This window comes from Colobus angolensis, unplaced genomic scaffold, assembly GCF_000951035.1.
Source record: "Colobus angolensis palliatus isolate OR3802 unplaced genomic scaffold, Cang.pa_1.0 Scaffold181, whole genome shotgun sequence".
Lineage (NCBI taxonomy): Eukaryota > Metazoa > Chordata > Mammalia > Primates > Cercopithecidae > Colobus > Colobus angolensis.
In genome coordinates, this window is record NW_012114944.1 from 3,255,920 (window position 1) to 3,262,664 (window position 6,745).

Genomic DNA, 6,745 nt, shown 5'->3' on the forward strand with positions numbered 1-6,745 from the left:
ATTACATTGCCAGGACAATACCTGGCACGTAGAAGACCTCAAAAAATGATAACAGTGAGTAGTAGTAGTGCCAGTCACAGAGCCCAACAGATGATAGTCCTGATTTCATGTTGGATACATGGCCTAGAGACACAGCCTTAGACTTCAAATGAGAAGACCTGGGTCGAAACTCCCAGTTAACTTGCTGTGGGACCTCAGGCAAATGCAGCACTTGGTCCAGGGCTGATATGCATAAGGTTGTCTTTTCCATGGAATATTCTTTTCCATGGAATATTCCTTCAATGAGGATGAGCTGCTGCCAGGTAGACAGTGGGTTTGGATCTGGGCCAAATATCCTGACTTCCCAAAAGTGTGGCTAGTGGAACAAAAGAAACACAGCAGGCTACCCCAAAAATGTATGCTTTCCCTTTGTTACAAATAATACTTATTTGAAACCAGAAAACATTAACTTCTAATTACTGCATGTACCACTTAGGACTGGCTTTTAGAAAGACAACCTGACACACTGATGTTTCCCACTAATATTCAATGGTTAACGTTTCAGAAACACAATTCAGTAGTTCTAGTTTATCGGTCATACATACATAAAGCACAAAACCTTGTATAAAGCAGTTACATGCGGAAATCTTCTGGTTGAATTGGAGATAGAAATCTCAAGCCATCCACATCTCCCTTCCCCTCAGATCCTTCTTTCTCTCTATCCATCGATCTTGCCCAGGTGAAAATATTTCAAATTCCATAACACCAAAAGCACAAGCAGCAAAAGAAAAAAAAAACTGGACTTCATTAAAGTTAAAAACTAGGCTGGGCACAGTGGTTCACACCTGTATTCTCAACACTTTGGGAGGCCAAGGCAGGAGAATAATTTGTCATGAATTCAAGACAAGCTGAGGCAACATAGTGAGACCCCGTCACTATTAAAAAAAAATAATAGTTGGTAAGGTGCAGTGGCTCAAGTCTGTAATGCCAGCACTTTGGGAGGCCAACACAGGAGGACTGCTTGAGCACAGGAGTTCAAGACCAGCCTGAGCAATGTAACAAGAACCCATCTCAGGAGGTCAAGGCTGCAGTGAGCTGTGTCGGCACCACTACCCTCCAGCCTGGGCAACATAGTAATATCCTGTCTCAAAAAAAAATTAAAGTCATTGGCAAAGCCTGAGTCCTGTCCTCTCACTCTCCTCCCTGGACAGCATAAGCTTCACCACTCGCTCCACCTTCTTCACCAACTACCAGTCCCTGGGCTCTGTCCAGGCGCCCAGCTACGGTGCCTGGCTGGTCAGCAGCAAAGCCACTGTCTATGCAGGTGCAGAGGGCTCTGGTTCCCGGATCTCCGTGTCCCGCTCCACCAGCTTCCTGAGTGGCATGGGTTCCGAGGGCCTGGCCACAGGGATGGTCACGGGTCTGGCAGGAATCGGGGGGCATCTAGAACAAGAGGGAGACCACGCAAAGCCTGAACGACTGCCTGGCCTCCTACCTGGACAGAGTGAGGAGCCTGAAGACCAAGAACCAGAAGTTGGAGAGCAAAATCCGGGAGCACCAGGTAGAAGAAGGGACCCCAGGTCAAGAGACTAGAGCCATTACTTCAACACCATTGAGGGCCTGATCTTCACAAATACTGTGGACAATGCCTGCATTGTTCTACAGATTGACAATGCCAGTCTTGCTGCTGATGACTTTAGAGTCAAGTATGAGACAGAGCTGGTCATGTGCCAGACTGTGGAGAGCCACATCCATGGGCTCCACAAGGTCACTGATGACACCAATGTCACTCAGCTGCAGCTGGAGACAGAGATCGAAGCTCTCAAGGAGGAGCTGCTCTTCATGAAGAATAACCACGAAGAGGAAGTAAAAGGCCTACAAACCCAGATTGCCAGCTCTGGGTTGACTGTGGAGGTAGATACCCCCAAATCTCAGGACCTCGCCAAGATCATGGCAGACGTCAGGCGTAATATGACGAGCTGGCTCGGAAGAACCAGGAGGAGCTGGACAAGTCCTGGTCTCAGCAGATTGAGGAGAGCACCTCAGTGGTCACCATGAAGTCCACCGAGGTTGGAGCTGCTGGGATGATGCTCACAGAGCTGAGACATACAGTCCAGTCCTTGGAGATCGACATTTCCATGAGAAATCTGAAGGCCAGCTTGGAGAATAGCCTGAGGGAGGTGGAGGCCTGCTATGCGCTGCAGAGGGAGCAGCTCAATGGGATCCTGCTGCACCTGGAGTCAGAGCCGGCACAGACCTGGGCAGAGGGACAATGCCAGGCCCAGGAGTACAAGGCCCTGCTGAACATCAAGGTCAAGCTGGAGGCTGAGAGCACTGCCTACTGCTGCCTGCTGGAAGATGGTGAGGACTTCAATCTTGGTGATGCCCTGGATAGCAGCAACTCCATGCAAACCATCCAAAAGACCACCACAAGCTGGATAGTGGATGGCAAAGTGGTGTCTGACCAATGACACCAAAGTTCTGAGACATTAAGCCAGCAGAAGTAGGATACCCTTTGGGGAGCAGGAAGCCAATAAAAAGTTCAGAGGTCAAAAAAAATTAAAAACCTTTCTGCATCAAAGAACACTATGAAGAAAATGGGGGTAAAAAAACCCCACAGAATGGGAGGAAATATTTGCAAATCAGATATCCAATAAGGATCTAGTATCCAGAATTTATAACAAACACTTCCAGCTCAACAACAAAAAGACAACCCAATTTAAAAATGAGCAAGGGACTTAAATGGACATTTTTCCCAAGAGGATGTACAGATGGCCAACAAACACATGAAACGATATTCATCATTAGTCATTAGGGAAATGCAAATTAAGGCATAGTGAGATACCACCTCACACCTCCAGGCAAGCCTTCCTTCTCTGATTTCAACCCTGCCAACAAACCCCCCCTCTCTCAGTCCTCCTCCCACCACCATCCCCTCCTCCTTCTCCTTCGGCTCCACTCCCCCACCCCCTTACCCTGGTCCTCCATCCCAACCTTCCTTCTCCACCGCACACCCGGTCTTGTACCCAACCCCCTTCTGCCAAAGGTCACTCCCACAACCAAATGTTTTCCAAAGTCCTTCCCTTGCGAAAAGTGTCAGGGTCGAAGGTATAGTCCCAAATTCATGTTCCCTTCTCCCTAGCCAAGCTCTCCCAGCTTAAAAAGAGACTCAGCTCCTTTTCCATGGACCCCATTTCCTCGCGCAAGGAATTTCTGTATGTCACTCAATCTTATGACCTTACCTGGCATGACATTTATGTCATCCTCTCCTCCTCCCTCACCCCGGAGGACAGGGAATGTATCCGGACAGCCACCCAAGCCTATGCAGACACCCTCCACCAACAAGATGCTGCCCATAACCTTATAGGGACCCTAGCTGTCCCCAGAACTGACCCCAGTTGGGATTATGAGGCAATTTCCTCAGACAGACAGAAACAAAGCCATATAATATCATGCCTCCTAACTGGCATGGATAAAGCTGCCCTTAAGGCTGTAAACTACGAAGAAATAAAAGACATCACTCAAGGCCCCAGTGAACACCCTGCTCTTTTCTTCTCCCTCATTTCAGGGGCCATAACTAATTACACCACCTTAAGCCCTGATACCCACGAGGGCAGAATCTACCCACCCATTTACACTTCATTTCCCAGTCAGCCCCTGACATCTGAAAGAAACTTAAAAAACTAGAAGATGGCCCTCAAACCTCCCAAAGAGACTGAATCAAAGTGGCCCTTATGGTCTTTAATGATGATGGCTAGAATTTTAAAAAATAACAAAACAAAGAAAAGAAAAGAAGTATTGGCAAGGATGTAAAAAAAAAAAAAATTGGAACCTCATGCGTTATTGGTGGGAATGTAAACTAGTACAGCTGCTGTGGAAAACAGTTTGACTGTCCCTCAAAACATGAAACATAGGATTACCATGTAAGTCAGTAATTCAACTCATGAGTATATTCCCACAAGAACTAAAAACAGGTGTGCAAACAAAAACCTGCACACAAATGTTCACGTAGCACTATTCACAATAACCAAAAACTGGAAAGTACCCAACTGCCCATCAACTGATGAATGGATAAACAAAATAGAGTATATCCATGCAAAGAAATATTATTCGGCCAGGCGTGGTGGCTCATGCCTGTAATCCCAGCACTTTGGGAGGCCAAGGCGGGCAGATCATGAGGTCAGGAGATTGAGACCATCCTGGCTAACACGGTGAAACCCCGTCTCTACTAAAAATACAAAAAAAAAAATTAGCCGGGCGTGGTGGCGGGTGCCTGTAGTCCCAGCTACTCAGGAGGCTGAGGCAGGAGAATGGCGTGAACCTGGGAGGTGGAGCTTGCAGTGAACCAAGATCATGCCACTGCACTCCAGCCTGGGCAACAGAGCGAGACTCCGTCTCAAAAAAAAAAAAAAAGAAAAGGAAAGGAAAGAAATATTATTCAGCCATAAAAAAGAATGAAGTACTAATACATGTTACAACATAGATAAACCTTGCAACTATTAATGCTAAGTGAAAGGAGCCAGACATGAAACGCCACAGACTGTATGATTCCATTTACATGAAACATTCAGAATAAGCAAACCTACAGTGACAGAAAGCAGATTAGTAGTTGCCGTGGGCTGAAAGGAAGAGGAACGGGGGAATGAGTGCTTGATAGATAAGAGGTTTCCTTTTGAGACAACAAAAATGTTCTGGAACTAGATGGTGGTGATGGTTGCACGACATTGTGAATGTACCACATGTCACTAATGGTCAATTTTATTTTATGTATATTGTACCACAATTGAAAAAAAAAAACCTCAATATCTCTCCGGGCCCAGATAGGTAATAGAAGTTAATGAACCTAGCCCGTTGTGAAACTGAGGCAAACTGGAGTGTGGAGATCCCCTTTAAAGAGGACAGCTGCTGTACAACTCCAGCTGGTAGTTTTAAAGAAAGAATTTGGGACCCTTGTTGCCAGATTTTTCAATCTTTCAAGAAAAGGAAAAATCAAATTCGAATGCACATAGAAGTCTCTTGTAACTTGTTAAATGCATATTCTGACTCAGTAGGTCTAATGGTAGGACCCAAAATATGCATTTCTGTTTTTTAGACTTTATCGTTGGAGTAATATTAAGTTCACAGTCAAACTGAGAGTAAGATACAAAGATTTCCCACATGCTCCCTGCTGCCACACATACATATCCTCCCCCATTATTAACGTCCCCTACCAGAGCGATGCATCTGTTACAACTGATAAAGCTACACTGACACGTCATCATCATCCAAACTCCACAGTTTACATTAGGGCTGCTCTTGGAGTTGTACATTCTGAGTTTGAACAAATGAATAATGGCATGTGTCTACCATTACAGTAAAGAATGTGCATGTCCAATAAGAAATGCCATTATCTCTGGTGGTGCTACGGCACCACAGATCACACTTGGAATGGTAAGAGTCTAGATTACAGGTTCCCAAATTTGGCTGTACTGGGAAGCACCTGGAGTGTTTAATAAATACCAGTGCTTAGGCCCCACCCCCAGGGATTCTGATGTCAGGGGGTCAGAGTGAGATCTGAGCATCAGGATTTTGTAAAGCCCCAGCCCCACCCCCTACATCATTCTGATGGGCAGCCAAATTTGAGAGCCCGCATACTAGATGGCCCCTATGGGCCCCACAGCCCTAATAATCCTGATGTGGTGAAATATTTCTAGAGGACAAGGTCACGGTTTTCCCCCAAGGTAACCTTTTGAAAATAATTAATCCAGAGAACTTCCTCCCCAACAAAGCATTCCAAGCCTCAGTGCTGGAAAATGTGACCTACAGCTCGGATGCCATACAGGCCCTAGATCCTGTAACTCTTGGCAGCTTTTGTAACTGTGATCTTCTTTTGCTGGTAACTCCCTCTTCTTTGGTGTACTGACCTTTGTTAGCAAGTTTCGTATAGTTGGGTCTGCATTGTTAGTCAACCGAGCTAAAATGACTCCTTTGGAGAAAAGAAGAATGCATGCCCGAATCCATGTAGCCCACAGGGTGCCAGGCTTGAGGGCTTGCCCAGAGCAAAGCAGCATGAGTCATTTTGGTCAGGGCACAAAAGGAAAACAGGCAAAGAAAACAGAGCAGTAGATGTATTCTTGCCTCTCCTGATTCAGTCTCGGGGAAACCTGTGACTGCATTTATCTTCCTGCTTTCTACCTCCCTCACCTACCAACACACCTGTGGTCCTGGCTCAACGAGGGATACTTAACAAAGCACAGAAAGAATTGAAAGCCCTCACTGAAGCCTCAAAAAGAGCAGGAAGATAAGAATGGAGGCCAGAAAGGAGAGTGAGAAACTTGGCAGGGTTTCCTAACAGGGCCTGCTCTCTAAGTGCATTACCAGGGTGACTCATGCCTGAGATGACAGGGTATGAACACATTTGTCTTTATTATCTAGTAAATAGTACCTGTGTGTGGCTTTCCTTTTTGTTTTTATTTCTTCCCTGGTTCTCTGGGGCTTTACTTCTTAATGTGGTCACTTTGAACATCACTGGCATCAATTCACAACAGGGAGACATCTGTGAGAAGAAGCACACTAAGGGGGGAATCTTTCTGGAACGAGGACGCAGCAACATAGAAATTAGCCTGATCCTGTTGCCTTAAGCTGCATTCATTTAGTACTCCAGGAAATGCAGTCTCTTTTTTCTGTGATCAGCCAGACAAATCCTCCTTCTGAAGAAACTTAGATTTCAGCGTCCCTGAACCAAAAGGAAAAAAAGAATCGGGCAAAAACATCACAGTGGAGCATC

General features: G+C 45.8%; 1 pseudogene; it reads left to right on the forward strand.

Moving 5' to 3' along the window:
* Positions 1-265: 265 nt before the first annotated feature.
* Positions 266-2,472, forward strand: LOC105509980 (annotated as a pseudogene).
* Positions 2,473-6,745: the final 4,273 nt, after the last annotated feature.